At 39.1% G+C, this 16,562-nt stretch overlaps 1 protein-coding gene and 1 long non-coding RNA gene across 3 annotated transcripts in view; one reads left to right on the forward strand and one right to left on the reverse strand.

Moving 5' to 3' along the window:
- Nucleotides 1-16,562, forward strand: part of LOC146273450 (uncharacterized) — a 133,474-nt gene that overhangs the window by 58,158 nt on the left and 58,754 nt on the right. The window lies entirely within an intron of this gene.
- Nucleotides 2,205-12,091, reverse strand: LOC146273452 (uncharacterized). Its single transcript, XR_014766500.1, has 5 exons — nucleotides 11,632-12,091; nucleotides 4,604-4,673; nucleotides 4,227-4,319; nucleotides 3,566-3,789; nucleotides 2,205-3,403 (listed from the first exon to the last, which is right to left on the reverse strand). It is a non-coding gene; the product is annotated as an uncharacterized LOC146273452 (long non-coding RNA).

A 16,562-nucleotide genomic window follows, 5' to 3' on the forward strand; every position in this document is an offset into this window, starting at 1 on the left:
CGTTTTTTCAAGATCTGTGGAGTGTGACAACTTCCTTTTCACGTTGCAGACGTTTATCTTCCGCGATGGTGTGAATATATGGAACTGGTGTTTACAACAAAAATAGTGTTCGGTCGTGTTTACCTAATAGGTCTATGGTGTCAATAAATTGCTCATCTTGGAATTAAATCCATGCTAATATTATTAACTTTTTCTAAATTGTGTGCCTGTTTGTGCACATTCTGAAGATTTTTTGCACTGTGAATTTGCACTGTCAGTTCTGTTTTTGAACAAAGGGTTGGAAATAAATGTTTTTTGGAAAAAGAAAAAATCTAATTAATTGATTAATCAAAAAAAGAATCAACAGATTAATCGATTATTAAAATAATCGTTAGTTGCAGCCCTAATTTAGTCCACCATTTTCATAGGAATCCATAAGAACAGTCTTTCTTATATAATGTGTCTTATTTTTCCAGATGAAAGCTGCATAAGTCAAACGAGACAGACCCCTATGCCTTAGTAATCAACACCCTACCTCTCAATGCCATTGATTTTTTAATGACAAGAGAAAAATTAGTAACTACAATACCCAAATACAGAACTTAATTTTTAATTGGAATGTTGTAAAGAGAAGAGGAAGTGTACTCCATAATATACATAAGTTCAGACTTAATTAACAATTAACATTCAAATATAGACCAGATACCTCTGAAAATTCTTTAATTGCATTTATAGCAACAGGAATTTGAAACTGATTGTTCAGAAATAGTGTGGTATCGTCTGCCAGCTGTGTCAATAGTAATAGTAGAGAGATACCTTTCACAGCACTAGCTTTAATAGGTTCAGCCAACAACTGAGCCACTAAAAGGAAGAGATAGGGGGAGGTAGGGCATCCCTGCCATATACCTCTAGACACCTCGAATCTAGGGGATGTGCCGTCTTTTAGCCAAAAGTACCGCTAGAATTTTATAATAATTGTTTTGCAAGCAAATTGGTCGCCAATTGTCAATTAGCAGTTTGTCTTTGTTGGGTTTGGGTATTAAAACAGTCACCCATGGGGTCATAGTAGTTGGGGGGCAATTTCCGTAAAGAACTCCAATAAAAACGGAGGTAGGTCATCGGCAAATACATTGTAAAATGATGATGTTAGCCCATCAGTACTAGGTGATTTGTTGTTTTTTAGCGGATTTAAATTATTCTTAATCTCCTACAGAGATAATCTTATCGCACATCTCCATTTGGCTCTTTTCAATAGTTTTAACATTCAAAGAGTCCAGGTAATTATCCGCAGTTTTATGGCAAAACTTAGAGCTAAATACATTTTTATAAAAATTGCTACAATAATTGGATATAACTTTGAAGTCATCTGTCATAACCCCATCAATATTCAATGTATTAACACGCTGGTTATTGGAATAAGCTCTTTATTAAAGAAATTGTGTGAATTTTGTTTCACCTCTTCCAACCATTTAGCTCTCGACCTAATATAAGCACCTCTTGCCTTCTGATTATACAAGTCATCTCGTTTAGCTTGTAGATGAACTAACTAAACAGTCCCACTTTTCAAATTTGATCTTAACTTTAAACAAAACCATATCGACTAGGCCTATGGGTCGTTATCTAGTTATGCAGAAACCTGCTAACGACCATTAATTTAAATCAGGTGTGTTGGAACAAGGAAACATCTAAAACATGCAGGGCAGGGAGGCCCAAGGACCAGGATTGGGAACCCCTGGACAAGGCTGTACGTAGTCCTACTGTGATGTGATCATGTGGGCTCTTACGTAGCTATCATTTAGTATTTGGGACAGTCGATTTGTGTGGGGAAGAACAACTTGTGCGGTTTATCCTGTATCCTGTATCACACTCAAGTCCAGTAGGGGGAAATGATGCATTGTTTGCTAACTGCCATTAAAAGAACCAAAGAAGAAGACACACGTGTGTGATTTCGAATTCTGTTGGAGGCAAATCGCAGAAAATGAAACCACAAACCTTCAGAAAAATTGACCGTTCCCCAGGCCCCGCCCCCTTAGTTACTGTTGCTATGTCCGACACAATTCCAGGAACTGTCAACCCAAAAGCCATAGCGAGTACGGGGACAAGCGCTATAGCCAGGGGTGTAGATGGAATTTTTGAAAGGGGGGGGAACCAAGCTGTCAGCAAATGATTCCAACTCAAATAGTTATTTTGTGTAATGTAATATATATACATATATATATGCAATGTTTATTGCAGCCTCAGTATATTTATTTATTTAAATCAGACTCCTGGCCCATATGAACAGATAAAGACACATACACAAAAGGAGGATATATAACACACAATCATTTTCCAAACATACGTTGCACCTAGTGCTGTCAGTTTAATGCGTTATTAACGGCGTTAACGCAAACCCAAATTAACGGCGTACATTTTTTTATCGCGATTAACGCTCTTTTTGGCCTAGCAAACTCTGTAGTTTTCTGTAGTTTTTCCAGAAACCCTGAGTTCTGTGTTATGTACCTGTCACTGCATTTGCCACCATAAGCATCTGAAATGAACATGATTATTCCAGAGGGAGAAATCGCCACTAAATATTTAACAGTGTTGTTGGCATAGTAGTTACTGTATGATTCACTTCTACTGTTCAGATTTTTGGCTTTCTGTAAGACAGTCTCTGTGCAGTCAATTACACAGGTTATGTTTGGAAAGCATTCTTTAATAGCTTGGGGCACTGTTGCTCTGATTGTTTCACGGGCAACCACAGAACAAGATCATTGGTGTGTTCAGATATTATGTCTATCCAAATTCCAACTGTCTTGCTGACCTGACCTTGAGATGTTTTAACCCTTGTGCTGCCTTCGGGTCACATGACCAAAAGTTTCATAACGAACCATTGTTGTGTTTACCCAATTTTACCGAATACTAAAGCAAATAAAAATTATTTTCTTTTCACCTTCGCAATGTGGGGGGTCTGAGACAGCCTAACGGTTAAAAGAAAATGCTTCATTTTGTTTTTGTATGCGGTAAAGTTGTTGCAAACGACAGTGGGTCACAATGACTGATGGGTCAGAATGACCCGAGGAGAACACAAGGGTTAAATCGTCGTGCTAAATCAGCCATGACAAAATGTTGTCTTAGCTTCATTAAGGTCATTAGGATTTGGTTCACAACAGGCATGGATGAAGAAGTCGGAGCAAATGGTTGTAGGCAGGATACAAGGGTAAAAAACTCAGAGTGGAATCCCTGTATACAAGAGGGAGTCTGCATCGCTCTCCAAAATGCTATCAGCAACAGGATGAGGTAATTCTGGCGGTGATGTAGCACTCATTCTGCACGTAATGGTAGGCCTTTTTGAATAGATGTGACCACTGTGTTTGGGCATCACAGGAGGGCTTTGATGTAGAGCACGGCTCCTCATCCCGATCCATCTCCTCAGGCTCATCTGAGGGTAACAATACAGTTCACAAATATATGGGTATGAGACATTAGCACTATTATTGTTTGATTGTGCTGCTAAGACTATTTAGTTTTGATGACATGAAGCCTATTTAGCCTACAACCACTACAATGCTGTGTCATCTCTACATCTCAAATCATAGCCTACCTGATCTTCTCCTGGCACAGCTGTCAATCCTTCTGAGGACCCGACGTCTCTTCTGTGGAGGTCTTTCGTAGCCCAACCATAAAGTCTGATACGGGTTTTCCTCCGTCAGGTGTTTGTTCACAAAAGGAAATGAGCATACATACAGTGTTTTGGGTGGTCTCTTCAAGGCTAAGTTTTTCAGCCACATTCTTTTTTGTTCCTCATCTGTTGGCAGGCGATGAAAACTGTACAGTTTGTCACAACAACAATCCATTTTAGTTGTGGGTCGTTAGTTGTAACTGTCGTTGAAGCCACATATTAAGTTTCGTTCGGTTGTTTGTACAACCGCAAACAGCGCAACAGGTAACAGAGCTCCGCAATTACATTTTATAACACAACCAAGTTTAAAATATATTATAGTTTAGAGAAAGAAACATTGTTGACGGCTCGTTGGGACTAACATAACATTAGCTTTACTAGCAAACACCAACTTCCGCTAGCTCACCGGAAGTTTCATCCATAATCATTTCTAGTTAGCACTAGAAATGATTGCGTGGCTAGCTTCGTAGCCAGTGAATAGAGATCGCGATTTTATAACGATTTATCGTGCAGGCCTAGTATGAGTATTATTGATATGAAAGCCATCCTGTCTGTTACATTTACTATTTGTTTTTCAACTCACCATTAGAGATTCTGATTCATGATCAGATTCCGTAAAATTTGCTGATCCAATCGCTGTTCCAGAAGTAACTGCTGCAATGGAATCATCATGTGCCTATCCAAAAGCATAGATATAACATTTCAGAAAATTATACAATCACATAAAATAAAAACGCCCATCCCCTTCAAAGTAGTGTCCTTGTGCATGGATAAACACTTTTGATGTTCTCTTTACTGTGTCATATCTTTATCTTGGGGAAGAGGAAGGGTAAAAGCAGGGAGCCATATTCAGCAAGTGTGGGGTTATGGAGAGCGAAAGTTGTGTTGTAAAGTAGTATGAATATTATTGATATGAAAGCCATCCTGTCTGTTACATTTTCAATTAGTTTTTTAACTCACCTTTTGAGGTACTGCGAATTCCTGTTGGCTGGTACTACCTTGGTCTGGTTCTTGTTCTTCAGCTCGGTTTCTGCAAAGCGAGTGAAAAATTATTATTATGCCAGAAAATAATAAATAGAGGGCGTACAATTTCTGGGGAAATTGTAGGGTGTGCTTGCTTGCGTTGGACGCAGGGGTCTGTATTTAAATTTTACAACTGATATTTCTGTATATTTTATATAAAAATACATAGCCTACTTATTATTTATAAAGATTACATACATTTAAAAGCATATTTTTTTCTCAAAATACTAAGAGTGAAGAGTAGAATGAAATAGTTGTCTTCTCATTTCCCCTGCATGATCAGCCACCTCTAGTTGAATCAAAACGAAAATATTTGGCAGACCGGTGTAAAAATTGACCTAATCTCTATGACTTAAACGTCATAGTCAAGTTTTTCCCTTCTCGTGATACTTTCAGGCATTTAGCCTACTCATATTGCATTCATTCATTAATAAAGAACCCCCTTTGAAGCTTAATAAAGAACCCCCTTTGAAGCCCATTTTAACAACAACGTTACCAGCAGTAGCAGATGGAATCGCGATTCAAATAGTCTGCTAACTGAAAATATGAAAATAAGCTTGACATTAATTTAGGGGAAAATCCCTCATTCATAAAAATGTCAGTGGTGGCGATCATTGTAAGTAACAAGGCAGAACGCGATAAGCCCTGTGTGGAAAAGCTGCCCCGGTACTACTACGAGACCGTGTTCGTCTTGGTAGCGATTGCGTTGGTTGAATTCGATTTAACATTACTTCTGTTGTACAGTCTAAGCTGAAATGAATTATTTTCATGAACAGATTGACAAAGTTTAGGCTGTGGCAATGGAGTTCAGGTTAGTAGTCACTAGTCAGATAGTTTCAACTACTGAAAGACTTTTGATTTAAGTAAGGGTATAGTGCCGAACATGTACCGCCGTTTGACTTCCTACTAGTACTGTAAACAGCTGTGGAGATGTTTTTGTTAGCTACTACAGTGCACTCGGCTACAGTCTAAATACCAATAGGAGGTCTTGGAAATTAAGTGGGCTTGTCTCCAAATTGAGGTGAGGAAGCTCTTGTTTGAAGAAATTAAGTTCACAAGGCCCTCCATTTTTTAGCCTAATCTTCTGCCCAATCAAAAAGGTAGTGTCACATTTAGGTTACCTTATAGCCTAAGCATACAATGTTTATTTAAATTAAGTAAAGGCTGAATTGTGTATTGTATCATATATTCAGTGTTGCCTGTTTCTCACATTTATGTAAACGAGGAGCTTGAAAACGCCAGCGATGGCCAATCGGGTTGGTTTCTTGTTTCTTGTAACATAGCAACTGTTGGTCATGGTAAACATTTTTAGGTTTGACAATTTCAAGATGGAAGAGCAACTCATCGTATGTGTGTCTTCATACCCAGTATTGTATGATACATCTATGTTTGATTACAGAAACGTAAACAAAAAAATATGATGCCTGGCGCAGGGTTGCTGAGGTTGGTGTGTTGTATTTTGTACTTTAATTCAGTTTCTTCACATTACGTAACTTTCTTCTGTGCTAGCAGCATAGTCTAGCTAGCTCACCCGGCACATGATTGACATTCAACCATGAAATGCTGGCTGGCAGCAACTCGCTATCCATACAGTGAATGTGTAGTGGCAAGTCATAATCTAGCGATTGATTTGCAGAGATTTCGAGTAATATAATAAAAGGTTACACATGTCAACGTTTATGTCTGATGCATCTTTTTTTCAAGCCGGAACATAGAGTGCGGGTGGCATTTAATCTTTCACTCTGCCTAAAAAAAGTGTGGAAAAAGATAACCTATTGTGTGCTGAAGATAAGATCATGTCAGATCTAGAATGTGTATCGGATTTTTGCTTAATGTGTGTAAAAGTTGTATTTTGTCTGCACATTTGCCATGACATTATACGAACTACAACAGTGATTTAAGAGAACTACAGCTCTGAATGAATCTGTCTGACACAACCCCGAGCGTGGTGCACTGTGGGAAGGCCGGCGGTGCTGAGCGGTAAAAAAGTCTGCAGTGTGAACGCACTGTTAAGATTCTATGCCACTGGCAGTTTTCTGGAGGTTATTGGAGATGGACATGGGCTCTCAAGGCCTCAGTTTCAAGATCTGTGCAGGCTGTCACAAATGCATTACTTTGCCTCATCCCTGACCACATCCAATCCCCCACAACCAGAGGTTGCGGTGCAGGACTTATACTACCTTCAATGGCTTATATGATTTTTGTATTTGTAGTAGTTTTCACTCACTCCTGGCCCCTTCACCCTGTGTGACTTCCCAGTCAACCCTGTGGAGTCTTTCCATTACCTGGGCGCAACCATCTCCCAACATCAGACTCGGCTTTGCCACCAGTCTCTTCATACACCGGGCTTGGCGTGCTACCAGCCCTATAATTCTAATAAACATTTTCAATGTTCAATTGTTGTTGGGTTATTGTACTGGTAAAAGCGTTAAGTTATTGCATTTCTAGTTCCTATTCCACATTACAACAGCCATATTTCAATTTTATAGTATTTTGAATAAGACTGACATAGTTTTTTTAATACCTTCATTGAATGCACCGAACCCAACAAATCAAATTATTTTGTGTAACCTAAATTTACTTGACAATAAACCGGATTCAGATATGTTTTCGGCACTTAAACTTGTATGGCTTAACAAATATCCCAGTTCCATCATAACTGTTGTAAAAAGAGAACCAAAATAATCTTATTTTCCATCGGAAGTAACTTTCAGCATGAGTTTAATGTAGTTTTCATGGTCGGCCTACGTGTGTCTCCACTGAGTCTCTGTGCTATGATGCACTTAGCGATCTACGACTGGTCTTGAGCTCTCGTTAATCTACAACAATTTTCAAGTGCCTCTTTAGCTACGATGGTTTTGGGAAACGGCCTGTACAACTAAGATCCATCGTACGATGGACTCTACGATCAACTTAGGCTTACGATGCTTTTGGGAAACGCAGCCCAGGCCTCTTTGCTTGTGGCGTTTCTGCAGCTACCTTGCAGTGAAGCAGTTAGCCTAGCTATCTCCCAGAAGTTAACGAGCTGCTAGACTAATGTTCTGCTAGAGATAGTCACGTGGGTTTTCGTGACGTTAGTGGCGTCAGTGACTGTGGCTAGCAAGTTAGCCACCGTTAGCTTTACTTTTCGCCACAAAAACTTAATGTCTACTTTAAGTGTGCAACGGAACGTAAATCTCAATACAAGCAACTCAATCGCTACCAAGACGAACCTTTTGACACCTAGATTGTCTATGTGGTTCAAATATTGACTGTGTTTTAGGGGTGTGAAGAGAAACAATAAAAAGGCTGTTCCTGCGAAACAGCAGTGAGAATGCTGAAAACCTGAATGTGGATAGCTGACCATGCTAAAAAAGCTGAAAATAGTGAACATTTTGTAGAAAGTTATAAGCTGAATGTCTTGTGAACATTTTAAAGGTTGAATGGTTTCTCTAGCTGAAAGTATGCTGAAGTAGTTAAGTTTGAAAGAGGAGGAAGCTTTTGTATTGATTTGAAAGGAATAACCATTACTTTTAAAGGGACAATAATTTGCACAAAAACCTTATTATTAAAAGAATTTAAAAAGTGAGAAATACCAAAAGTCATAGCCATCATCTCCTGAAGGAGCTGAACATTTTGATACCAAAATTGTAGGAATCGTTGAAAGTATGCAGGACTAGTTAAAGGCCAAAAAACGGCGGAAGAACTAAGAATATGGAATAATAATAATAAGAAGAAAGAGAAACAGGAAAAAAATTGTGTAAATAATGCTTAACAGCATTCTCACAATAACTAGAAAGGGCTGTTCCTGCGAAACAGCAGTGAGAATGCTGAAAACCTGAATGGGGATAGCTGACCATGCTAAAAAAGCTGAAAATTGTGAACATTTTTTTCGAAAGTTATAAGCTGAAGCTTCAAAGCGCCCGAAAGGTATTTTAAATAGGGGCTGGAGCTGGATGAAAAACATAAAACTACAGAAAAGAGAAGAAAAAGTGAAAAAAAAAATCAGAAAGAAGAGGAACAATGCATAACAATTTGAAAATTTAGCAGAAGATTATTTGCTGGAGTTTCAAAAGGCCTGAAATGTATGTTAGAAAGGACCTGCAGCAAGATGAAGGCAGAAAACTACAGAAAAGAGAAAAAAAATGCAAAAGTATTGACAGTTGGAAGATACTGCTGTGAAAGGTATTTTTGAAAGGACCTGGAGCAAGATGAAAGCAGAAAACAGAAGAAAAGAAGAAGAAAAATGCTAAACAAAATGGGGAACATTTCAGAAAGATGAGCTGCAGGAAAATGTGAAAATTTTGCAGAAAACCAGTTGCTGAAGTCTGGGTTGAACGAATTTGAAGGTAAAAGGACAACATTGGAATGACTTGGACTTTCTGGAAAAAGATAGCAACCGTTGGTCATTGGCAACAGACTGGCAACATTTCTAACCTAGAATCTATGTTTCAGGTTCAAGACAGAAGAGAAACTAATCGTGCGTGCCTGCACACCCAGTCCTGTTCAGACACTTAATTTAAGATGACATCAACATAATAATTCATAGTGCAGGGTTGGCGATGTTGTCGTTGTCCCTCTTGAGTTTTTTTTGTAGTAAATAACAAGATCATGCTACATCTAACCAGCGGATCATTTCTTGCAAGTGTGTCAAAGTGGTATGTATTAACACCGTAGGCTTGAATAATAACCGGCCGTGAAGCTAGAGGGGGAGGATGCAATGGAAGATTTCCTACATAAGTATATCTACTACTTGAAATTGAAAACGGAAAAGATATTTAGAGTAAAGATACGTTACCTTACATCTGTGTTCAATATCGTCAATTAAAAGTAAAAACTTTCCAATTACGAAGCGTTTGTTCGTAGGATTAACTCCAGCTGCAGCAAACACTTAGCGTTACTGTACCCCAGCCCTGGTTTGGCTTTTCGTGACGGTCAGCTATGACAGTCGCGCCTCGATTTTTGCAGATTTCTCTAAAACTTGCTAAAATAAAAACGATCTAGCTAGATTATGTACACTTTAAGCTCAATGTACATACCATGTTTGGCCAATTTGGTCGATAGTGGAAAAAAAGTCGAACCGTTATTAGCCTAGTTATGGAGAGTCATCACGCTTGCTCGTTTATGATAAATGTAGCTAGAATCCACACCTCAAACAAGTTAACCTAGACGCAAAAACTTTACGTCCAATCCAAAAAATAAGGATATTTTCCGAGACCCAAGACTCTGCCGAAACCATTGATATCCTTTATGTGTCTGTGCGGTCAGAAATACAACTCTTTTGGCAGTTTCCAAAACGTCACCCAATTCTGCTTTCATGGTGCGTGTCTGTTTGGTTGCCACGGTGATGGCGCAGCTGTGATCGCTAACAAGCTGGGCAGAGAGATTCACAAATTTAGCTGGAATCCACACCTCAAACAAGTTAACCTAGACGCAAAACTATACGTCCAACCGACCCAAGACTCTGCCGAAACCAGAGATGTCTTTTAAATGTCTGTGCGGTCAGAAATACGACTCTACCGGCAGTTTAAAAACACGTCTACTTTCGAAATTCTCTGACAAATTTTGCCCACCTCTCCATTGAAGTTAGTGAGATAATTTGAAAGGCTGCTCTCGCTTCAAGGCTTATGGCTGAAAATCTGTAATTTTGAGCTCTTTAGTAGTTATTGGCTGAAAGAGGACAAGTTTTCCTACATTTTAAGGTAAAACTTGTTTCTGTAAGTTAAACTATATGAACGTCAGAGGAATTTGTTTGACAGTTGAATATCAGAAAAAGTCATTAAAAAAGTCAATCATAAAAATCAAGAAGGAGCTAAATTTTAGAATAGCTGAATGTCTTGTGAACATTTTAAAAGTTGAATGGTGTCTCTAGCTGAAAGTATGCTGAAGTAGTTAAGTTTGAAAGAGGAGGAAGCTTTTTAATGATTTGAAAGGATTAACCATTACTTTTAATGCGGGAATAATTTGCACAAAAACCTTAATTCTTTAAAAAGTATAAAAGTGAGAAATACCAAAGGTCATAGCCATCATCTCCTGATGGAGCTGAACTTTTGATACAAAAATTGTCGGAATCGGTGAAAGTATGCAGGACTAGTTAAAGGCCAAAAAACTGCGAAAGAACTGAGAAGTTGAAAAACAATAGTGAGAATGCTGAACAGCATTCTCACAATAAAGAGAAACAGGAAAACAATAGTATTCTCACAATAAAGAGAAACAGAAAAACAAATATGTGAGACAACAATGGTTGTGCCCTTGCCAAAGGCAAAGCACACCCAATTAAAAAAATATATAGGTAGTGTAAGGGGTCCCATTATAGTCCACTCTAAATCTCCAACGTTCGGGGCCCCATTATCGTCACAACCATTTCTTCCGTTAATTTCTTAAAGAAGATATGCAGCAACGATAGAAAGTAACTCATCGATATGTACAGATCTTATATTGCTGCACACCAAATGACAGCTTCTTACTTTGAGATTTGGGTATGTAAATACGCTCTCAAACCGTATGTGTAGAATCTGCCGTCTGCAGCATCAAACTGACATTTCTCCATTGAAAGTGGTTGGGTGGGCAATAATGGGACCCCCTGGCTAACTGCTAAAATCAGGAAAGTAACATTTCTAGGCATATCCTGATTGGATTTAAAAACCGGAATGTTATAATATAGGTGTGTATCTATATATTTAAGTACAATGCTGTGACATAACGTTTTTAATTTGTATTAAAACAAAATTTTGGTAACATTTCTAAGAGCGTCGAGAGCTAGGTGGACGATAATGGGACCCCTCACTACCTAGCTTGATACAGACAGTTAATCGCATAGCAAAGACTGTTTAGGAACATACATTTTTACTTTCCAAGATCTCCTTGTCAACAATTATCAAGAAGTAATGTATGCTCTTGAAAAGTTTAGCAACCAATCAGAATCGAGTATTCAACAACGCCACGGTATAAATAGTTAACAAGGGTTGTTAGAATATGACATTTACCTCATTTTCTTCATAGGTCCAACACTGGGCCACTATTCCCACCAGGTTTTCCTCAAGGAATTCTACAATGTAGTACATTCTGTTGAAAATAGTAAGACAAACAGTTACTTAAAACATTACCCTTTACATAGTAAATAATATACTATGCGAGTATACTTTCACAACATTTATACATACTCATAGTTTGTGTAAGATTTTCATGATCATTTTATCCTCCATTTGTGTCTTCATGGCGATATTCTTTATTGTTTCGCAGGGAATCCATCTCGTTGTGGTTGTGTTCTTGTATTGAAACACTCCAATGATGGATGAGTTACAAGGCTCCAAAAACAGTGGTTACAGATTACTATCTACACGGCACAGGTGGCACCCATTTTTTTCTGTCTCATCAATGACATCGCAGCCTTCCTCACTATCCAGCACGAACGCTCTGTCCTTTGGGCTATTTGTAATTTTCTGTTTTTGCATTTGCAGGGGTTCTTCTTTTCTCTCCTCGATCTTCTTCACCACCTGGGAAAGGGGGCATCTTCCATTCCTCACTTTCCTCTTCATGGTGTGCAAGAAACTTTCAAATTTAAAGGCACTGCAGATGTCCAACCCATCACACAAAATGGCATCTGCAGTTATGTGGAGCATCGTGTGCGTATTGTACACAAGAAATGTCTTGCCATAAAGCTCCCGTCCTCTCACAACAAAGTACTGCAGTAGTTGTTGAGCGTATTGTGAATACTGCTTGAGAGTCGTAGAGGCCACTAAAATGCACATCGCCACACTGAAGGACAAGAAGTGGATGTACAGGTCATCCCTCAGGATTCCCCTCAACACCACCTTACCGGTGTACAGCATAAACTGCCGGAATTTTGTGGCTTTCCACCTTTCCATCTCTTCAAGACCTTGTGGTTTGCGGGAGAAGATGAAGTGAATTTTAGGTTTAAGGTGAAGAAGCCTGCTGCTCACCTCCTGTATTTGTGTCACAGACATTCTACAACCTTTCTCTCCTCTGCTCCAGATAAGGAGAAGCTTTTTCATGACACCCAACCATGCCTGATGCATGTAGTCAATGGGGAAGGCTTTTACCATGTCGATAGGCAAGTTGAGCAGGGGAGTGTTGCCACGATGGTGCTTTTCTTGGGTTTGATGTCTGAATGCTTCGTCTGTTCGCAGTATGTGTTGTATTTACCTGCCTTGGTGTTTTTAGCAGGGTACAAGCGGAGGATGGGAGATCCGAGTGGCCATGATTCTGAAGAATCTTCAACAACTGATCAACGGCATTGTTCTTCACCTGACAGTCAGTGGCCCAGGTTGCCAGATCTGATGCAAGTGATGTACTTTCTATGTTGTTTTCTTGGTCGGATTCCTCATCATTCATCAACGTGGTTGTCCATGTGGCTGTCATCAATCAGATGCTCTGTGTCTATCTTTTTGAGCACACGTTTAGCTGATCTCCAGGATCGGAGGTATTGCCTGATCTTTCGAGAAGGGTCCAAATGCAGTGCTCCCTCCTCAGGCCCCTCTAAACCGGAACTCTCTCCTCAGGCCCCTTTTTTCATGTGTATCCGAGGTATTAGCGCCACCGCTGGTCGGAGGATACTGTTGGCTATTTATATTAATAGGCTAACTTACATTGAACTTTGGTTTTAGCATAAGTCAATAGTGTTTAACAAAGCGGAAATTAGCATTGCGGCTAGCGTTACGTATTGCTAACATTACGAACATGATCACTGTTCTGCCCCTAGCAAGCATAGAAAATAGGTTTGGCAGTTTAGCGTCATCTTGTGGTCATTATAGAATATCACATTTTTTCCATTGGTCATTTGCAGCAGCAACAGCTGGCTCGTGTTATTGTTTATTGTTTCCACGGCAAAAAATGTTTTCCAACCTTTTATAACCTTTTATATTTCTTTCTGCAATCTTACAAAACCTTTCCCAGGTGATGAAGAAAATGTTTTGTCTGTCTCTTCATAAATGGGGTGACTAAATTCAGTTGAATTCTGGATTTTAATAAGTATTATCAATCTGCAGATTGGGAGAGAAAACCAGACCTCTGACAATAAATGACAACACAACACCAGGCTTAGGTCTCAATCATGTCTCTCTCAGCTCCGAAGGCCGGAGGACCATCTTTTATAGGGCACAAGAATGAGAAGAAACATGACGTTACAACAGTCTGACACATACACAATCTATTCTTATTAATAGCAAGTTTACATGAGAACATCCTAAATAGTATCCAATGACTAGTTCTATTGATTAGTGAATAATGTAAGCACACAAGACACAGGAAATCCCAATTTCTTCCACAGTCCCCTCTTTTGACATTTAACGTCAACACAACAAACATTTATCAATTGTTTATCTGGGGCCAGGTGTAATGCCTTGCATTTCACAAGTTTCATAACATTTCAAAACCTTACCATTCAAACAATACTTTATCTGTTACTTCTCAGCACAGCATACATAGTATAGGATTTTAAGAAGTATTAGGTAGTACCCGATCACAATTGAAAAGGTACAAAGTCAATGAAGTGAATAGCTTTTGTTTAGTTCTCTAGATAGGGCTCCTAGAAATTACCTTATTTTCCTTGTTCAAAGTTGCATGGCATTATACACTTTGGTGATATTGTGACCTCTGATTAATCCCAGTAACACAGGCACCTCCTAGTCGGACCATACAAAATAACTATCTTATAGCTATTCACTTCATAAGCAAACAGCAAAATGACAGTTCATCAATGATACAAAACATTGGCATATTTCTCTCCTGGACATAACCAAGGGTCATGCTCTCATGAGCTCAACACAGCAGGGATCAAACACTGTTCATTAAATTCTGAGCATTTCAAATAGTATAAAAGTAATAAAGTAATAATTATTACTTTATTACTTTTATACTAACAATTATTGTTGATTGATCTTTGGTTAAGGACAGATCTATTCAGATTGCATACAGCATTGTATATCAGTTGGAAAATAGAAGGAGGCAAATGGCCATCTTTATTACATTGGGAAAGTAGTCACTTAGTACTTGAGATTGCATATCAGACATGTCAATCATTGCTTGCTTTTGTCTGTGGCTTGATTTGGGCTACAATAATCTCTCCTCTACACAGCAGGCAGTACACGTCTTCAAAGCACAAACCACAATCAACAATTAACATGCCCAACCCAGTGATTGCCATTTGAATGATAGTTGAAAATGAAACCCCTAAAAGAGGACGTCAGTCAGCACAATTCCAAGTTTCAGGTTCCCCCAAAGCGGAAATTATCTCTTTAATGTGAGCAGCCATATTTGTGATATTAGCAGATTCATCTGGGATAAAAATACAATCTACCTTTATCTATTTACAATAGTACAGTCATGACCTATCACAGCACAGGTACCTCCTTGACCTGACAACAGAAAATCCAGTGCCATACGGTTCTGTACTGCCGTGCAAAGGCAAAAGACCGTAACTCAATTTTGTTGAAAATTATATTTTTTCATTTTCGGAACAGTTAAGGTCTGCTTTACCATGTGGCCAAATATCTTAAATTAACTCATCTGTTTTTCAGAGAAAATAGGTTGTTGTCTTCACCATAACTTCCAAAAGCCTCCTTTGACTTTAGAAAGCCAATGCAGAATGCCGTAACATCAGTTACGGTTCTTTGCCTTTGTTTTGCGGCACTCAAAAACGTTCAAATGGAGTTACGGTTTCACTTTAACTAATACGTAACCTAGCAACAACAAACACATCTAGCATTAGCGTAGCCTACTCGCTGGCGTTCAACACAAAACATTCCAAACATGAGTTGTTTATAAGTATCCTTCCCTGGCAGTTAAATCAAAAACACTCATGTCTTGTGAGTCTTGTGACAGGTAACCACGTGTATATGGCTTATAATATACAGAGTTTATATCGTGATAAGCAACTAAGTGAGTGAAGAAACGGAAGTCACTGTATTTTGCCTCGGCATGGCCACTTACTATAGACTATAGTATACTACCGTAACTTCAAAATAGGGGTCAAAAGTGCAGTTTAAGATCGACATAAAAAAAGAAATCTAATTTACATAATTTGTAATCACTAAAACATCAAACTGATAGATTTCCAGTGTCCTACCTAAAATACATTTGGCAGGACAACTATTTTGAAAGTGCAAAAACGTTTGTCGTTTTTCTCCGTTCTACACTTGGGCGAGTTACGGTCTTTTGCTTTTGTAGGGCAGTGTAGCACTACCTTATGGCCTTCATCTCAGAAGCAACCGCAGTTAAGGCTGTCTCATTACCAATGGACTCCAACCCTACTGCTAAGCTCCTAACATCTCTGAACGCAGTGATAACACCATACATAGGGAGAAAGGCAGCTGAAAACGTGCTTCAGTATCCATCGGATGGCCTCCACTCTATCAGGTGTCAATACCACTCTGTACCTTTGAGTGTATGGCCCAGATACTTGACCTCCTCAGACCATAACTGCAGTTTTGCCTTTGAGGCCTTGTGGCCCTTCTCAGCCAGTGCCTGTAGCACAGCAATAGTGTCCTGTTGGCAGGAGGCAAGATTCTTAGAACATATCAAAAAGGTCATCAATATACTGTACCAGAGTAGAGCCCGCTGCTAAGGTGACCTCCTGGAGGTCCTCTCGTAATGCTTGACTAAACAATGTAGGTGATTCGGTGTACCCCTGTGGTAGAACTGAAATGTATAGTGGACCTGGCGAAATGTGAATGCAAACAGATACTGGCACTCTTCTGCAATGGGAACAGAGAAGAAAGCAAACAATAGTCATTCACAGTGCAAGAAAGTAACAGGGTTACTTGCTAAGTATCGTAACAGGGTTAGGCACAACAGGATGTATAACAAAGGCATTTGCTGCTTTTATTATATGGCAACGACGGTACAAGCGTTTTGATTGGCTAATGGGGAGTCATGCCAGCCGCGTATTGCCCTCCTC

The sequence above is a fragment of the Hypomesus nipponensis genome, chromosome 9 (assembly GCF_054491055.1).
Source record: "Hypomesus nipponensis isolate SF chromosome 9, ASM5449105v1, whole genome shotgun sequence".
Taxonomy (NCBI): domain Eukaryota; kingdom Metazoa; phylum Chordata; class Actinopteri; order Osmeriformes; family Osmeridae; genus Hypomesus; species Hypomesus nipponensis.